The sequence below is a fragment of the Aquarana catesbeiana genome, linkage group LG07 (genome assembly GCF_042186555.1).
Source record: "Aquarana catesbeiana isolate 2022-GZ linkage group LG07, ASM4218655v1, whole genome shotgun sequence".
Classification (NCBI taxonomy): Eukaryota; Metazoa; Chordata; class Amphibia; order Anura; family Ranidae; genus Aquarana; species Aquarana catesbeiana.
This window is the reverse complement of record NC_133330.1, coordinates 90,704,808-90,724,522: the sequence shown is the minus strand read 5'-3', so window position 1 is coordinate 90,724,522 and position 19,715 is coordinate 90,704,808. Positions and strand designations below refer to the sequence as shown.

General features: G+C 42.0%; 1 protein-coding gene across 5 annotated transcripts in view; it reads right to left on the bottom strand.

The window, feature by feature from the left end:
• ELFN2 (extracellular leucine rich repeat and fibronectin type III domain containing 2) overlaps nucleotides 1-19,715 on the bottom strand; it is a 207,316-nt gene that overhangs the window by 52,783 nt on the left and 134,818 nt on the right. For 3 of the 5 annotated variants that reach the window (XM_073592471.1, XM_073592473.1, XM_073592474.1), the window contains one exon: nucleotides 654-761. The exons of the other annotated variants lie outside the window; for them this stretch is intronic. The gene's annotated coding sequence lies outside the window, so the exon portion shown is untranslated. The remainder of the gene's footprint in view (nucleotides 1-653; nucleotides 762-19,715) is intronic. 5 annotated transcript variants of the gene reach the window in all.

Here is a 19,715-nt window from a genome sequence, read left to right as displayed (position 1 = left end):
ATTCTCCCAAAAAAAAAATTGGCTAGAGGTACACTTTAAGGCCTAGTTCACACCTATGCATTTTTTAGTGCATTTTCAGTTTTTCAGAAACACACTACAGTCTATTTAACATGGTTTCCTATGGGTCATGTTCGCATTTTGCATTTTATGGAAAGGGCCAGGGATTTTTTTTCTGGTTTTTGGTTCCATAGACTTTAATGGATCAAAAACATGTTTTGAAAAACGCAAAATACACCTGGAATACGCAAACTGCAACCTGCATAGGTGTGGACCAGGCCTAAAGCAGGATTAAATACAGTCTGCTAAGGGCATTTTAACAATAAATTCTATCAAGCTAAAACGAATTCTAATTTGTCTGCAACCTACCATATATTTTAGAAAATCCCTTTTTCTAACTTTCTGTACCACCTGCCTTTCTCTCCTTTACATGGACGTGACTCGCAGCATCGTGGCCTGTTGTATAATATGTGTAAATACTGGAGAAATATTGCTTGACATAATAAACATATTTTCAGTTTGTATTAGGAACAATAGTACTTTTTTAATACTATTTAGCTGTATTATTTAAACTAATGTAACAGTATTCAACAGATTTTATGTATGATTAATATATAAAAACCAATTTACAAAAAAAAAAAAAAAAAAAAACCTACCGATCATATGTTCTCTAGAGGCAATAAGTATCTTGTGCAAGCAATGTTCTCATTATCCCAGCATGTCATTTTGGGCTGTGCTTGTTCGCTGTGTTCTTTCTTTTTTGTCTATAAAGAGAACCATTCATTTTTCGTTAAGTAACTCTCATTTTCTTTAAACAAAAAAAAACAAAGAAGAAAAAACATGCTTTGTAATAGTGTATGTTTTAAGTAATTCAGTTAAACAAAAGGCAATAGAAAATTTAAAAAAAAAGACATTGTTGGTTGCAACTGTATACTATTATTCCACTATAGGCATAAAGGTTTATTTCAGCTCTTAAGAGAATGTATAGTCTTTTCAATGTTTTTCGCTGTAAAGGAGATGACCTTGTTTAATCTATACTTGTAATTTTATGTTAATATGTTAATATGTTAATGTTAATATGTATATGTATATGTATATGCTGTATTTATACTGTATATATAGCCTGGTGAAGGACTACACTACAGCAATACAGAGGAGGAGACATTGCCTTTTATTCTTCTCTCCCTCTACCGATCTACTGAATCACTGATATTTTGCTGCACCATTCTCCTCCGACCAGCAGGAGGAGTGCTAAAGCCATGCAAGCCCATAGACCTCTACGCAGAGCTCTGAGAATCCTAGGAGTTGTGGTTTGAGATAGCAGCTATTAAATGGGACGAAAGACTCCTTACACTACAGATCCCAATAGGCACTGTGCAGAGGAAAGTGTGAAGAGATGATTTTTATTAACCACTTGTCGACCAGTTAACATACATATACGCAAAGTGGCTCGTTCCTGCGAATCGCCGTATTGGTACATCAGTTCTTTTAAGACCTGTAGCAGGTGCACCTGCTGCACGGCAAGGGACCCGATGCGTGTCACTCGGTGGGCGAGATGCCCGGCCACCTGCTATTGCAGACACGAGAGCCAGAACGGGGATTTGTGTATGTAAACATACAAATCCCTCTTCTGACAGGAGAGGAGAGACAGATCTGATGCTCGTAGTAATTACGAACAGCGATATGTCTCCTCCTTCAATCAGTCCCATCCCCCACAGTTAGAAACACACACGAGGGAAATCATTTAACCCCTTGATCGTCCCCTAGTGTTAACCCCTTTCCTACCAGTGACATTTACACAGTAATCAGAGCATTTTTATAGCACTGATTGTTGTATAAATGTCAATGGTCCCAAAATAGTGTCAAAAGTGTCCGATCTGTCCACTGTAACATTGCAGTCCCGCTAAAAATTGCAGATCACCGCCATTGCTAGTAAAAAAATAAAAATACCATAAAAATGCCATAAATAATCTATCCCCTATTATGTAGATGCTATAACTTTTGCACAAACCAATCAATATACTCTTATTGTAATTTTTTTTTACCAAAAATATTTAGAAGAATACATATTGGCCTAAACTGATGAAGAAATTTGTATTTTATTTTCTTTAATTTTTGGGATATTTATTATAGCAAAAGGTAAAAAATATAGTTTTTTTTAAATTGTCGCTTTTTTTTGTTTAATAGAGCAAAAAATAAAAACCAAAGAGGTGATCAAATACCACCAAAAGAAATCTCTATTTGTGGGAAAAAAAAGGACGTCAATTTTGTTTACAGCGTCGCACGACTGCACAATTTTCAGTAAAAGAAACAGAGCGCCGCATTGCAAAAAATGGCCTAGTGTCTTGATGATATCCTGCTCGTCAATCCTGCCTACTTAAGCCGTCCAGTCCAGAGGAGCTCTGCCTTCGCCTTGGTCACATCCTGGGATCCTGTTCAAGACTTGCTTTGCTGACATCCCTTCTGGCTTCAGATCCTGTGTGCTGTTCCACTACATTGATCCCTGACTTCTGGCTTGGCTGACTATCCGTTCCGGTTACTGAACTTTGGCTATGTTTTGACTATGTTTGTTCTTTTTACTTTTATTATTAAACAAGTGTGATTTAACTGTAATTCTGCCCCGGCCTGATTTCATGGTTTCTGACACCTAGTCATTAATAAGGGGGAAAATCTTCTGGGGTTGAAGTGGTTAAACTGCTTAGGAAAATTCCTCTGTCTGGTCTGCTAGTGGGAGACCATATGAACAGAGACCTGAGCCTAAGATTGGGAGTGAGGACAGCACTGCCCACATCACAGCACGTACACTACTGCCCCAGAGGGACTCATCCACTGCTTCTCACTGTTGATTACTGGGTGCTTTTGGGGTGAGAGCGAGGGGGTCCCCTTCTACAGTAAGAGGCTACCACAGCATCCCGGGAACTGGTGAGAGGGTTAACCACTTGCTGACTGGGCCATAGCCGAAAGACGGCTACAGCGCAGTCGGCTTATTCTGGGACGGTGTCCATGGATCATGGTAATCGAGCAGCCGTTTACCACGTGATCGCTCCGTCAAATGACGGAGCAATCGCTTGTAAACAAATCGGCGTCATACCCGGATCATCTTTCCCCCTCCCCGTACCGATCGGTACAGTGCAGGGGAGAGGGGAGAGATCAGGTGCTGCTGCGCTTTTGGTTTAATGTGTACTGCCCATATCGCTGATCTGTGCCCATTCCAGAACTCATCCAGCCATCCATCCATCCATGCTTAGCAATACTCATTCATCCATACTCATGCATCCATCCTCAGCAATACTCATCCATCCTCAGCAATACTCATCCATCCATGCTCAGCAATACTCATCCATCCATCCATCCTCAGCAATACTCATCCACCCATCCATGCTCAGCCATCCATACTCATCCATGCTCAGCAATACTCATCCATCCATCCATGCTCAGCCATTCATACTCATTCATGCTCAGTAATACTCATCCAGCCATCCATACTCAGCAATACTCATCCAGCCATCCATACTCAGCAATACTCATCCATCCATCCATACTCAGCAATACTCATCCATCCATCCATACTCAGCAATACTCATCCATCAATCCATACTCAGCAATACTCATCCAGCCATCCATACTCAGCCATACCCAGCCATCCCATCCACACTCAGCCATACCCAGCCATACTCACCCAGCCATACTCTGCCATACCTGACCCAGCCATCCCATTCATACCTAGCCATCCCATCCACACTCAGCCATACCTGACCCAGTCATCCCATCCATAACAACCCAGCTACACTCAGCCATACCCACTCAGCCATACTTAGCCATTCCATCCATACTCAGCCATACCCAGCCATCCACATTCATGGCTCAACCATGCTTAGCCATCCTCATCCACGGCTCATCCATGCCACTACAGTGCCACTACAGTGCCTCAAAGTGTAATAGGTAGTCAAATTAGATTTGAAATTTATGTCCCTAGAACACCTGATGGTGCTCCCTGCATGTTGGATCTCTGTATGTGGCCAGGCTGTGTAAAAGTCTCAAACATGTGGTATCACCATACTCAGGAGGAGTAGCAGACTGTTTTGGAGTGTAATTTTTGCCATGTACATGCTATGTGTTAGAAATATTGTAAAAATGGACAACTTTGTGTAAAAAAAAATGCGTTTTCATCTTCTTTCCACATTTTCCAAATAGTTGTAGAAAAAAAATGACATGTTCAAAAGACTCGATATGCCTCATAGATTATACGTTGGGGTGTTTTCTTTCCATAATGGGGTCATTTTTTGGGCGTTTTTATTGTCCTGGTGCTCCAGGGCCTTCAAAAGTGCAAGAGGTAGTCAGGAAATTAGGTGTGTAATTTATGCTCCTAGAACGCCTGAAGGTGCTCTGTATGTGAACACGGTGTGTAAAAGTCTCACACATGTGGTATCGCCATACTCAGGAGGCATAGTAGAATGTATGTTGGGGTGTAATCTGTGGTATGCATATGCTGTGTGTGAGAAATAATCTGATAATATGGCACGTTTGTGGAAAAAAGAAAAAAAATCTTGATTTTGCAAAGAATTGTGGGAAAAAATTACAACTTCAAAAAACTCACCATGCCTCTTTCTAAATACCTTTGAATGTCTACTTTCCAAAAAGGGTCATTTGGGGGGTATTTGTACTGTCCTGGCTTGCTAGGGTCTCAAGAAATGAGCTAGGCTGTCAGTACTGCAGGTGTGATCAATTTTCAATGATTGGCACCATAGCTTGTGGATTATTTTTACCAAAGATATGTAGCCGTATAAAATTTGCCCAAAATGTATTATGAAAAATTACTAATTTGAAAAATTTTATAACAGAAACAAAGAAAAATGTATTTTTTTTTACAGAATTTTCAGTCTTTTTTCATTTATAGCACAAAAAATAAAAAAACAGCAGTGATTAAATACCATAAAAAAAAAGCTCTATTTGTGGAAAAAAAGGACAAAAATTTCATATGGGTACAGTGTTGCATGACTGAGTAACTGTCATTCAAAATGTGAGAACACTGAAAGCTGAAAATTGGTCTGGTTAGGAAGAGGGTTTAAGTGCCCAGTGGTCAAGTATTTAATATCCCATTGCTGCTGATACTACTAGCAGGGACTGAGCCATTGAGAGCAGGACACCAAGAGCACCCAATCCATACTGCATCCATACTGCACTCTATACTGCACTTATTCCAATCATAGACTGCACTTATACCAACCCTACACCACATTATACCGAACCTTTACCGCATCTGAAGCATATCTACCTTGCACCTGTGCCGAGACTAGATCATACCTATACTGCCTGTAGGTTAACTGGGACTGTTGTTAAGTGCACTAATGCACTTAAAGAGCCCCAACAATAGCTGGCAGAAGAACATCTTAAAAGACTGCCCCTCCTGTAATTATTATTCTGCAAGCCCCTTTGTTCCCCTGTTCTCTGTGCTACCATCCTTCTTTTCTTATTTGGAAAGTGCAAAGTCTGGAAGTTTAGTTCCAGCTCTCGATAGATAAAACTTTACTACTGCTCCTTTTGATGGGGCCTTGCTGCTGATCTGCACGCCAAATGTAATCTTATATCTAGTACTTACTGTTAATAACTTTGTATGCTAAATTGTGTTAAATTGTGTTATTACCATTGTTTAATGCTTGCTTAATGCGACTACTGAGTAATAAATATTACTTTCAGTGATTTCCTGTGATATTGTATGTTTGTACACTCAACCTGGTGTGCTAGAGGGGCTGAGGGGTTTCTGGAAGAGGTTGAGGCAAAAATCACACTAATCAGTGGCACACTAATCATCTAAAGCCCAGAGCAAACATTCCAAACTGCGCCCTGCCCCCCTCCCCCGCGCAGGATGTATGCGCAATATGTGTCAGCAGAAATCCCCCCACGAAAACAATAAGCACTAATCTGCATCAAGCATGAATTACCCCTCCTCCAAGTACAAATTATTATTATTATTATAGAGGATTTATATAGTCCCAGCAGTTTGCACAGTGATTTTCAACATTAGGGCAGACAGTACAGTTATAATACAATTCATGCAATACAGGAGGAATCAGAGGGTCCTGTTCCTTAGGGCTTTCAATCTAGAAGACAAATATGCCCCCCTACTGAAATCCCCCTTCTCTGCACAAACCCCCCCCCCATCCCCAAATCCCCCCATCTCAAATGCCCCCCCCCCCCAAAATAAAAATTCACCTTTCCTAGCACAAATCCTCTACCCCTACAATTTCCCCTCCTAGTACACATCTTCTCCCCCTCACTTGAAAGCTCCCTCTCCCAGCACAAATTCCCCCCTTCTAGCACAAATCTTCTTCCCCCACTTCCTACACAAATTCCTCTAAACCACAACTCTTAGCACCCAACTTCCCAAATTCCCCCGAATTTTTCTAGCGTTCTGCTAGCGCACCACCCCAGTGTGAATGCCCTCGGGCTCTCACACTGGAGTGACAGAAGAGGCGCTTTACAGGCACTATTTATAGCTCTAAAACGCCTGTAAAGCGCCTCAGTGTGAAAGTTACTATTATTATTATTAGTATACAGGATTTATATAGCGCCAACAGTTTACGCATTGCTTTACAACTTGAGGGTAGACAGTACAAATACAATACACTTTAATACAGTAGGAATCAGAGGGCCCTGCTCCTTAGAGGAGCAGTGGCAATATAGTGTCCTGTGCACAGCACCCCATATGAGAGGCCACAGCTCAGACCATCCCAAGGACATGTCAGGGGAAGTCTGGGCAGAGGAAACCTGGGCATTGACAACAGAAGCCAGCCTGAAATCCCCCTTCTCTGCACAAATCCCCCCCCCATCCCCAAATCCCCCCATCTCAAATGCCCCCCCCCAAAATAAAAATTTCACCTTTCCTAGCACAAATCCTCTACCCCTACAATTTCCCCTCCTAGTACACATCTTCTCCCCCTCACCTCTCCCAGCACAAATTCCCCCCTTCTAGCACAAATCTTCTTCCCCCACTTCCTACACAAATTCCTCTAAACCACAACTCTTAGCACCCAACTTCCCCAAATTACCCCTTCTAGAACAGATCTTACCCCGTGCTGTCCCCCAAATTCCCCCTTTCAACACAAATTCCCTCCCCCCATTCTCCTTGTGGCGCCCCCACCTCGCATGATACCACAATGCCCAGGGCAGTAGCCCCTCCTGCCCACCCGTTGTCCCGGCCCTGCCTACACATATATATAGTTATAGGGGCATGGGAGTGGTTATAATTGCTTATTACGTATTCAAGCTTAAAAATGTTCAGTACTACACAAAGATTGTGCTTTACAGCACCATCCCACAATGCAAGTCCATGAATATACTAACATATTGAAAACAATGCACTGCCTGTCTGTTGTGAGGACTCCCCATCACCGTGTGAAAGTGTCAGTAGCATTGTCACATGAGAGAAAGGGATCACATGTTTCCCATACCTAAATATCTCCTAGTGGCCAAACAGAGGAATAGGGCAGCTTAAAGAGACCCTGTCGTCATTCCAACAACAATCTTCTCAAACTATTATATGTGCTCTGAGACTGCTGTAGGACACCACTATCTTCAATGTGATGCCAGCAGCATCAGCAGACTCAGAGCTGGCACTCAAGTTAAACTACACTAACCCCCTTTGCTCCTCTTCTGGCTTCTACTTTAAAGGTTATGCAGGTAAGCGAAGGAAGGTGTGAACAAGCTGGGCCTGCTCAGAGAGTCACTTTCAAGAGCATAAAGGAAAGGGCTATGACGTGCAAAGAGGCAGGTGGCTGTGCTAGGAAACTGACTTTCCAGATTTGCTAGCAAGTTCATAGGCACATGGCAAGTAAATAAAAAAATCATAATCAAATAAGCAATTTAAATAGTTGATTTTTTGATGATAGGGTGTCTTCACGTTTAGGTAGAGGTTTTAAGCAACAGTAGGCTGTAATGGGGTACAGAGCTACACCTATTGGAAATTTACAAATCTCTACATGTTATACAAAAGAGAAAGCTCGAAAAAAGTCACACACAAAATTACTTCAAATTGAACACATGCTTTGAAGGGCAAAGCAGCGGGTATCAGTGGCGACTCCAGCTTTAATATTTAGGGGGGGGCACATGGGGGGACAGGGACAAAAGTAGGGGGGGCAACTATATAACGCAAATATATATATATATATATATATATATATATATATATACACACACACACACAGCGCCTTGAAAAAGTATTCATACCTTGTGGACAGCTGGATAGCCTTGTGGTTCCTCGTCTCCTCTCCCGGTCCCCGGTCCTCTCTCCTCTCTCCTTCCCCCTCCTGCTCGGCATGCTGGGGGCTGCAGTCCACTCCCAGGGAATCGTCCTGGGCCCACTGGTATCTGGGACTACAAGTCCCATAATCCTCTGGCTGTTAGTTTCCCATTGGCCCTGAATTGCTTGCTGGGCTGGGTCAATGAGAGCCGCTGGACTCAGGGTTGCCACCTTTTCTTCAATCCAAACTCGATCCCTTTAGCGGTGCACAGCTTTTTTTGTAGTATAAACTATAGGATTGTAAAAGATGTTTGGTGCCCCAAGGAGAGTAGTAATGCGGCATGCTATGCACGCCACAGTGAACAGTTGATAAGGCCAGATTGTGCGAATGTGCTAATAATAAGAGGGGCATAAAGGGGCATGGTTAAATAAACCAAAAGCTTTCTTGTATCCATAAAATAATAAAATAAGCTTAGATTGCTGTGCCACAAGTAAGAGTCTCACAGACAGGTTTAGATGTGCTGAAGTGCATTGGAGGCCCACTTGCAATGCATGGAGTGCCTGAATGCAGAAAAACACCTGCACTGCCACACACAGCTGTGCACATGACTTGTGAACTCCTTTAGGCCCCTTTCATAGGGGCGCCTCCGTGAAGTGGAATCTGCTTGCTCAGTAGGGGATCTGTCTGCTGATCCCCTCTAACCTGGTGGATGACAGATTTGTGTCCACTCCGCTATTTAAAGTGGACATGGACAGAGTCCTACTCTAATCTATAGAGCAATCAGATGGTAATGGACCGCCGCTCTGTTTTCATCTAATGCCATCCAATCCACCAGACGGATGCAAAATAGGACCTCCATCTGTCTGTTTTTGGTGGACAGGATCAGATTGGATGGCGGTGGGTGTCAGTGGACATCCGTCTCTCTACAGGAGAGACTGCTGTGTCCAATCAGATCGTCCTAAAAAACTGATAGGACCTGGGCCTGATTGGATCGCCTGTGTGAAAGGGGTCATAGAGAACTTGTGATAAGAGGAAAAAGCTGAGGAAACTTCATGGAGTAACCATACAATAACTCATAGGCCACTTTCACACTGGGGTGATGAGAACGTCGGTGGTAAAGCGCCGCTATTTTACCGTTGTTTTAGCAGCGATTTTCGGCTGCTAGCAGAGGAGTGCTTTTAAACCCCGCTAGCGGCCAAAGGAGGGGTTAATACTGCCCGTGTAGTGCTGCTGCCAAATCGCTTTCCGGGGCTTTGGCAGCGTTGCCTATTGATTTCAATGGGCAGGGGTGGGTTAGGAGCGATGTAACCGATCCTAAACCGCCCCAAAGGTGCTGATTGCAGGAATTTTTCTAGCGTTCTGCTAGCGCACCACCCCAGTGTGAATGCCCTCGGGCTCTCACACTGGAGTGACAGAAGAAGCGCTTTACAGGCACTATTTATAGCTCTAAAATGCCTGTAAAGCGCCTCAGTGTGAAAGTTACTATTATTATTATTAGTATACAGGATTTATATAGCGCCAACAGTTTACGCATCGCTTTACAACTTGAGGGTAGACAGTACAAATACAATACACTTTAATACAGTAGGAATCAGAGGGCCCTGCTCCTTAGAGGAGCAGTGGCAATATAGTGTCCTGTGCACAGCACCCCATATGAGAGGCCACAGCTCAGACCATCCCAAGGACATGTCAGGGGAAGTCTGGGCAGAGGAAAACTGGGCATTGACAACAGAAGCCAGCCCAGAGCCCCCCCTCCCCTGCATATGTTCACACTATTCCTGACACCTGAAGAGCCTGAAGTAATATGGAGTCCATCCTCCACCCCAGGAACACTACACACCATCCCAGTCAGAAACAAAGCCAGATGCTATGCACATGTACATTTCGATTAGATCATATTATCAGTGAAACTTGCTGACCTCTTTGCTGCCATTCTAGCCATGCTCCAGACTGCCTGTGTCACAGGAGACGAAGCAAAGTGTAATCTGAGCCAGCCAGGGTATCCTCCATTATCAGGCACTGTCCTCACTACGGAGCCCAGGAATCTAACATGTCAGGCAGCCCTGCCTCTGCTCTCTGCTGGAGGGTGCCACATTCTCTGCTCCTCATTAGGCAGAAATGCTGGGGGCACATCAGGTAATTGAGGAGCCACAATTTGTGCTCAAGGAGGAGAGGGAGGGGTGAAAATCCCCCTCAGCTGCAGCTCTGCCTGTGTCACTCCTATCATAGAGCCTGTAGGTTTCGGCTCCGCTACCTTGTGTCCTGCTGATGGAATCTGCGAGGGGGGGGGGTCGGCACCAGCACCTGCTACACATATAGAAAATGCATTTTAATTAGGGGGGCACATGGAGGGGCACAGTATAATGTTGGTGGGGCCAAGGCCCCCTCTGGCCCTTCCTTAGTGATGCCACTGGCGGGTATATTTTAGCACCAACCCCATTAACAACTTATACTTACCATCCTTTTCGTCCCCTGCCTGTTTTTTCCCATTGTGAGTAAGGAGAGTTAGTCCTGTGTATACTCCAAGCCCTGGCTAGTTGCTAAATACCTGCACTGCCACGCGGGAGGAAGGGGCGTAGGAAGTCACATACTCCCCCATATCCAGAAGTACCCGGATTCAGGATTTTGTTTTTTTTGACAAATAGCAAAGCAACAAATTCAGTTTAATGCCACACTTCCCAAGGGCACATATCTATTCAATCTTCTTTTTGCAACCTCACAGTTGCAAAGTGTTCCCAGGAGCAAAGAAAGTCAACCCTATGTAGATCCCTTTATTCAGAGCTTACACTCTGCTATGTGGATTCTTTGCCTGCCCTAATGTGGCAGAGCTGGGCCATTCATCAAGTACCAGTGCTGTCACAGGACAAGAAAGGGAGTAAGACACATGCTTCTCCATACCTGGAAGTACCAATCACTTTTGCTTTGCTCCACATAATGATAGCTTAGGTTTGTTTTAAAATGAAATGAACGTAATAATAGTGCAGATATGTGCTGATTGAAACTTGCAATTTTTACCTAAAACAATAAAAAAATAGAAAAAAAAAAAGAACATAAATTAAAAGAAACAAAATGAAGAAAAATACAAGAGATGTGTATAATTCTGTATAATTCTGAAAGCTCCCTTAATATATAGTATCTCACAAAAGTGAGTACACCCCTCACATTTTTGTAAATATTTTATTTCATCTTTTAATGTGACAACACTGAAGAAATGACACTTTGCTACAATGTAAAGTAGTGAGTGTACAGTATACCTTGCACTCCTCCACCTTCTGTTTGAGGATTCCCCACAGATGCTCAATAGGCTTTAGGTCTGAAGACATACTTGGCCAGTCCATCACCTTTACCCTCAGCTTTTTTAGCAAGGCAGTGGTCGTCTTGGAGGTGTGTTTGGGGCCATTATCATGTTGGAATACTGCCCTGCGGCCCAGTCTCTGAAGGGAGGGGATCATGCTATGCTTCAGTATGTCACAGTACATGTTGGAGTTCATGGTTCACTCAATGAACTGTAGCTCCCCAGTGCCTGCAGCACTCATGCAGCCCTAGACCATGACAATCCCACCACCATGCTTGACTGTAGGCATGACTCACTTGTCTTTGTACTCCTCACCTGGTTGCCGCCACACACGCTTGACACCATCTGAACCAAATAAGTTTATCTTGGTTTCATTAGACCACAGGACATGGTTCAAGTAATCCATGTCCTTAGTCTGCTTGTTTTTAGCAAACTGTTTGCAGGCTTCTTGTGCATTATCTTTAGAAGATTCTTCCTTCTGGGATGACAGTCACACATACCAATTTGGTGCGGCGTATGGTCTGAGCCCTTACAGGCTGACCCCCACCCCTTCAACCTCTGCAGCAATGCTGGCAGCACTCATACGTCTATTTCCCAAAGACAACCTCTGGATATGACGCTGAGCACGTGCACTCAACTTCTTTGGTCAACCATGGTGAGGCCTGTTCTTAGTAGAAACCTGTCCTGTTAAACTTCTGTATGGTCTTGACCACCATGCTGCAGCTCAGTTTCAGGGTCTTGGCATCCTTCTTATAGCCTAGGCTATCTTTATGTAGAGCAACAATTCTTTTTTTCAGATCCTCAGAGAGTTCTTTGCCATGAGGTGCCATGTTGAACGTCCAGGGACCAGTATGAGAGAGTGAGAGTGATAACTCCAAATTTAACACACCTGCTCCCCATTCAAACCTGAGACCTTGTAACACTAACGATTCACATGACACCGGGGAGGGAAAATGGCTAATTGGGCCCAATTTGGACATTTTTCTCAGGGATGTACTCACTTTTATTGCCAGCGGTTTAGACATTAATGGCTGTGTATTGAGTTATTTTGAGAGGACAGCAAATTTACACTGTTATAGAAGCTGTACACTTATTACTTTACATTGTAGCAAAATGTCATTTCTTAAGTGTTGTCACATGAAAAGATATAATAAAATATTTACAAAAATGTGAGGGGTGTACTCACTTTTGTGAGATACTGTAGGTCTTTGTATAGCTGTTTTATTAGTTCCAGCCTATAGAAGTCCCAATTTAGTTACCAGCGCGGGTCTCATTTCAATAAGGCAAGTATATAGCAGGAGATATAATTACTGTACTACTCAGGCATGTGTACTCGGTTGGCCTGCTTGCAGCAGATTGTAAGGACAAGAGGATCAGACGGTATGGGGCTTGTATTTAATGGCAACTTCTGCCTGCGGATTATAAGACAAAATGGAATGGACCAGTAAGGTTCTGGGTTAATAGCATCATGCTATATTTATTACCTACTGAGCACTACGTGATAAATATACCACACTGGCAATCATCTAACAATCCTGCTCAAGGTCTTCTATGTGTCAAAACATATTTCTTTGCACTGGCCCTTTTGTCTGCCGTTTAGATTTTTGTGTGTTTTATCTATTACCATCCTGCACTGATTCATGTTCTTTTTGGTAGACAATCCATTTTGTCATGTCTTAGACAATCTGCACGATGCTCTTTTTGGAGAAAACATGAATATTTTATTTTTGGTATGTGTGTTGTGTAGTTTTGTCTTCAGAAATCGCTTGATTTGGTGCATTAACTCTTTCAACTGCAGGCTATTGAACAGAGTTCCAGGAATTCTACAATCTAATTTACAGCAGTCTCTTAGCTGCATATAATGAAGAACCTGTAAGGCAAGAACCTGTAGGATGCACATCATGACGCCACTGGCAGCCCACATGCAATGAACCTGCGGAGTAAGACTAATAGCATTATCGTGTCGGTACGGTTTGAGCTGCAGCAGAGCCTCTCACTATTAATATCCCTTTTCGGTGATCTTTCCAGGTTCGCACTGCTACTGGACTGCAGAGCATCACACCACTCTCTTTCTCGAAGATCACATCTGACATGAGATAGAAAGCAAGAGGCGGCTATGCGTAGGTCCCAGCTGAGAATCAGCAGAGCATGATATTACTGTGCTAAGTGGGTTCTGTTAGAAATTTATGTTTTAACCCTCTCAGCCCTAGGTGAGGTGTCTTGAGACTCATGGATTTGTGCTGACAGGTAGAGCGTTTCTTTAACCCATTATCTGTCACTGGGTACACAAGCCGGAATCTGTGCATTGACATAGATTAAACAAGCAGGAGCTGAAATCATTAAAATGCTGCTGCTCTAGGGACCAATCCCTGCTTAACTGTTGCCTAGACCCATTCCAATATCTGATGTCTTCTATAAATGTTTTATTTAACAGAGGAGCGTAGTACCTTTCACTTAGATTTCTCCAGCAGATCGGCTCTGAAATTTTTACTATAGCTTCCTAAAATCTTCCCACTTTATTTTCTATTGAAAAAAATGAAAAAGACTCTCCAACCTAGTTTTAGACTTGAGAGTATTTCTTAAAGGTGTAAGAATAGGTCTTTTACTCAATACAATTGGAGATTGGCAATGATGATGAGAGCTGGACCTTTCTTCTTTTGTAATACTTGAATTTTGGGTTATGTATGATTTTATCTATGATTTAAGCACTGTGGGGGGTATAGGGTTTCTGGGCTGGAATACATAAACCTTACGCTACCACTTACAGTCTGTTAAAAAAATCTTGTTTCCTCCAGAAATATATAGAAATAATTTTTGTATCTCATCCTATGATATTATATTCTATGTTATCCTTTTATTTTTTCTTTCAATAAATACAATTTCTTTTGTGTACTTTTCCTATTACAACCATGACTACCTTGTGCTTATATATTATCTCACTAAAGTGAGTACACACCTCACATTTTTGCAAATATTTTATTAGATCTTTTCATGGAACAACACTAAAGAAATAACACTTTGCTACAATGTAAAGTAGTGAGTGTACAGCTTGTATAACAGTGTAAACTTGCTGTCCCCTCAAAATTACTCAACACACAGCCATTAATGTCTAAACCTCTGGCAACAAAAGTGAGTACACCTCTAAGTGAAAATGTCCAAATTGAGCCCAATTGGTATTTTTCCTCCCCGATATCATGTGACGCATTAGTATTACAGGGTCTCAGGAGTGAATGGGGAGCAGGTGTGATAAATTTGATGTTATCACTCTCACTCTCTCATACTGGTCACTGGAAGTTCAACATGGCACCTCATGGCAAAGAACTCTCTGAGGATCTGGAAAAAAAGAATTGTTGCTCTAGATAAAGATGGCCTAGGCTATAAGAAGATTACTAAGACCATGAAACTGAGCTGCAGCACGCTGGCCAAGACTATACAGCAGTTTTACAGGACAGGTTCCACTCAGAGAGCCTCGTCATGGTCGACCAAAGAAGTTGAGTGTTTGTGCGCAGCGTCATGTCCAGAGGTTGTCTTTGCTGCCAGCGTTGCTGCAGAAGTTGAAGGGGTGGGGGGTCAGCCTGTCAGTGCTCAGACCATACGCTACACACTGCATCAAATTGGTCTGTGTGACTGTCATCCCAGAAGAAAGCCTCCTCTAAAGATGATGCACAAGAAAGCCCACAAACAGTTTGCTGAACACAAGCAGACTAAGGGCGTGGATTACTGGAACCATGTCCTGTGATCTGATGAGACCAAGATAAACTTATTGGGTTCAGATGGTGTCAAGCGTCTGTGGCGGCAACCAGCTGAGGAGTACAAAGACAAATGTGTCTTGCCTACAGTCAAGCATGGTGATGGCAGTGTCATGGTCTGGGGCTGCATGAGTGCTGCCAGCACTGGGGAGCTACAGTTTGTTGAGGGAACCATGAATGCCAACATGTACTGTGACATACTGAAGCAGAACATGATCCCCTTCCTTTGAAAACTAGGTTGCAGAGCAGTATTCTAACATGATAACGACCCCAAACACACCTCCAAGACGACCACTGCCTTGCTAAAGAAGCTGAGGGCAAAGGTGATGGACTGGCCAAGCATGTCTCCAGACCTAAACCCTATTGAGCATCTGTGGGGCATCCTCAAATGGAAGGTGGAGGAGCGCAAGGTCTCTAACCTCCACCAGCTCCATGATGCCGTCATGGAGGAGTGGAACCTCTTCCACTCCCCCATGACGGCATCACAGAGCTGGTGGAGGTTAGAGACCTTGCGCTCCTCCACCTTCTATTTGAGGATGTCCCACAGATGCTCAATAGGGAACCTTTGAAGCTCTAGTGAACTCCATGCCCAAGAGGGTTAAGGCAGTGCTGGAAAATAATGGTGGCCACACAAAATATTGACACTTTGGGCCCAGTTTGGACATTTTCACTTAGGGGTGTACTCACTTTTGTTGCTAGTGGTTTAGACATTAATGACTGCATGTTGAGTTATTTTGAGGGGACAGCAAATTTACACAGTTATACAAGCTGTACACTCACTACTTTACATTGTAGCAAAGTGTCATTTCTAAAGTGTTGTCACATGAAACTTTTAATAAAGATTTGATTGTGAAAGAAGAAAAGAAAAAAGAACTAATTCAGCTCTTTATCAATGTTTTCACCCAGAATTCACACAACTGTTACTTAAGATTCACAATTGTTTTCATATTAAATTCAATTAGAAACATTTGTGACTCTTGAGTGAAAGATGTGTGAATCTTGGGTAAAAAAAAAACATTGATAAATAGACCCTCTAATATGAATATTTTCTCTGGTTTGAAAACAATATCTTAAAGGATGCAGGCTGTACCCTTGTTTATTAGGGTATTTTTAAGACCTGGATGTACACAAGTTAAAGTGGTTGTTATCCCCCCCCTCCTTTCGAAAAAAAAACACTTTACTAATATGTTTTTAAATCTTTCTGTGCCTCTGACAGCTTTGCCATCACATTGCACATGCTCCACTTCTTTTAGCAAGTAAGCCGTGTCTGCTCCCAAATTACTGTGGGGCAGAATCCTCCTAAATGCCCACATTATGGGCAGAAATGTCTGCAGGGTGGATCAGATATTTTGACTGACAGTTCCTCTCCACTCTGCATGACCTTGGGGGAGAAAGTCATCTAAATGTTGAAGCGATGTCACCAAGACACGCATCATTCTGTGCCTAGCCCAGGTCCCGCCCCAGGCCATGCAGAGCTAAGAAGAAGAAAAAGAGTTACATGACCATATTTCTATCATTATTTTGTTAAGTTGAAGTTTAGATATGGCAGTTTTTACATAGTTGCATTACTTCAGCTTGGGCCAATGTAACTATGTATGTGCCATAACCTGGTCAATCCCTGTAGAAACTGGAAATTATTGTAGTTGGCACCGTTACTACAGTGGACAAAGTAGAGAAGTGGGGTGGTGACATCATGATTTTCAGCTTCCACAGGGATCACAGATATGGCACATACATACTTACATTGGTCCAAGCTGGACCCATATAACACTAAAAAATTGCATACCTAAACTTCAGCTTTAAGCATTTGCTATGTAAATTAATTGCTGGTGCTGTGCCCTATCTTTAACAACTTCAGCCCTGGAAGGATTTACCCCCTTCCTGACCAGAGCACTTTTTGCGATTCGGCACTGCGTCGCTTTAACTGACAATTGCACGGTCGTGCGACATTGCACCCAAACAAAATTGACGTCCTTTTTTCCCACAAATAGAGCTTTCTTTTGGTGGTATTTGATCACCTCTGCGGTTTTTATTCTTTGCACTATAAATAAAAAAAGTTCGACAAGTTTGAAAAAAAAAAGCAATGTTTTTTACTGTTTGCTATAATAAATATCCCCAAAAAATATATAAAAAAACAAATTTCTTTCTCAGTTTAGGTCGATATGTATTCTTCTACATATTTTTGGTAAAAAAAATCACAATAAGCTTACATTGATTGGTTTGCGCAAAAGTTATAGCAACTACAAAATAGGGGATAGATTTATGGCATTTTTATTATTAATTTTTTTTTATTAGTAATGGTGCCGATCTGCGATTTTTATTGTGACTGCGACATTATGGCGGACACATCAGAGGCTTTTGACACCATTTTGGGACCATTGTCATTTATTCAGCGATCACTGCTGTAAAAATGCACTGATTACTGTGTAAAAGACAGTGGCAGGGAAGGGGTTAAACACTAGGTGGCGATCAAGGGGTTAAGTGTGTCCTAGGGAGGTGTTCTACTGTGGGGGGGATGGGCTACGGACACGGGAATGAATAGCAGAAACGTAATTATTTTGCCTTGTACTGCATTTTAAGTACACAGGGCGGGATTGGTGTTATTAATTATTCTCCACCAATAAGGGGTACATGTTTTGATGACATATTTCCTTTATAATAAGGGGAAGATCCCATATTCATTATTATTATCTAATCATAAAATACACTTATTAGAATACATTGAATTATACATGAGATATAGAATAATTTGAACTAAACGTTTCCATCAGACAGCTTCCTCTAGCTGTCTGACTGCTAAGCTAGTCTTGAATTTATAAGTTCCTCATATTTAGTTTCACAATGACTATAAGCTTACTGAAAAAAGTTCTATAACACTATTTTAAACTGAATTATTAGAAAAGCATTCTACCTACAAGCATAAATTATTATTGTCCATAATTATCTTAAACAAATATTCCTCTAATTAACCCTTCACAATCACCCTTTTGTCACAAAGTGACAATTTTGAATCCTGTTTCCTTTATGCTTCATCCCAAGTGGCTTTCCTATAAATTCACTGGCTCATCTTTATAAATATATATATATATATATATATATATATATATATATATATATATATATATATATATATATATACACACATACAGTATATCAATAAACAAAAACAATAGACCCATTAAAATTACCATATCACAAGACCATGATACGTAAATAAAGGTGTTTAGGATGATCTGGACTAGCACACCTAACTCTTCCACAGGTTCATCTTCCAACAATATTGTGATAACAGCGCAGAGGCATATGGAATAAAAACTGACTCCCCGTTCAGTCATCCCAGTGCTATTTGGACACACCTACAACCCCTGGCAAAAATTATGGAATCACCAGTCCCTGAGGATGTTCCTTCAGTTGTTTATTGTTGTAGAAAAAAAGCAGATCACAGACATGGCCATCACCCTGTAAATTTTCATTACAAACACTAACACCTGCATCAGATTAAATCTGTTTGTTAGTATTTAGGTAAAGAGGGTAAATCATCACGCAGTGTTGCACAAGATGTTGGTTGTTCACAGTCGGCTGTGTCTAAAACATGGACCAAATACAAACAACATGGGAAGGTGGTTAAAGGCAAGCATACTGGTAGACCAAGGAAGACATCAAAGCGTCAAGACAGAAAACTTAAAGCAATATGCCTTGAAAACAGAAAATGTACAGCAAAACAAATGAGGAACAAATGGGAGAAAACTGGAGTCAACATCTGTGACCGAACTGTAAGAAACCGCCTAAAGGAAATGGAATTTACATACAGAAAAGCTAATAGAAAGCCATCGCTAACACCTAAACACAAAAAAACAAGGTTACAATGGGCTAAGGAAAGGCAATCGTGGACTGTGGATGATTGGATGAAAGTAATATTCAGTGATGAATCTCGAATCTGCATTGGGCAAGGTGATGATGCTGGAACTTTTGTTTGGTGCCGTTCCAATGAGATTTATGCAGACGGCTGTCTGAAGAAAACATGCAAATTTCCACAGTCAATTATGATATGGGGCTGCATGTCAGGTAAAGGCACTGGGGAGAAGGCTGTCATTAAATCTTCAATAAATGCACAGGTTTACATTGAAGTTTTGGACACTTTTCTTATCCCATCTATTGAAAGGATGTTTGGGGATGATGAAATCATTTATCAAGATGATAATGCATCTTGCCATAGAGCAAAAACTGAGAAAAAATTCCTTGAAGAAAGACACATAAGGTCAATGTCATGGCCTGCAAACAGTCCGGATCTCAATCCAATTGAAAATCTGTGGTGGAAGTTAAAGAAAGTGGTCCATGACAAGGCTCCAACCTGCAAAGATGATTTGGCAACAGCAATCAGAGAAGGCTGGAGCCAGATTGATGAAGAGTACTGTTTATCACTCATTAAGTCAA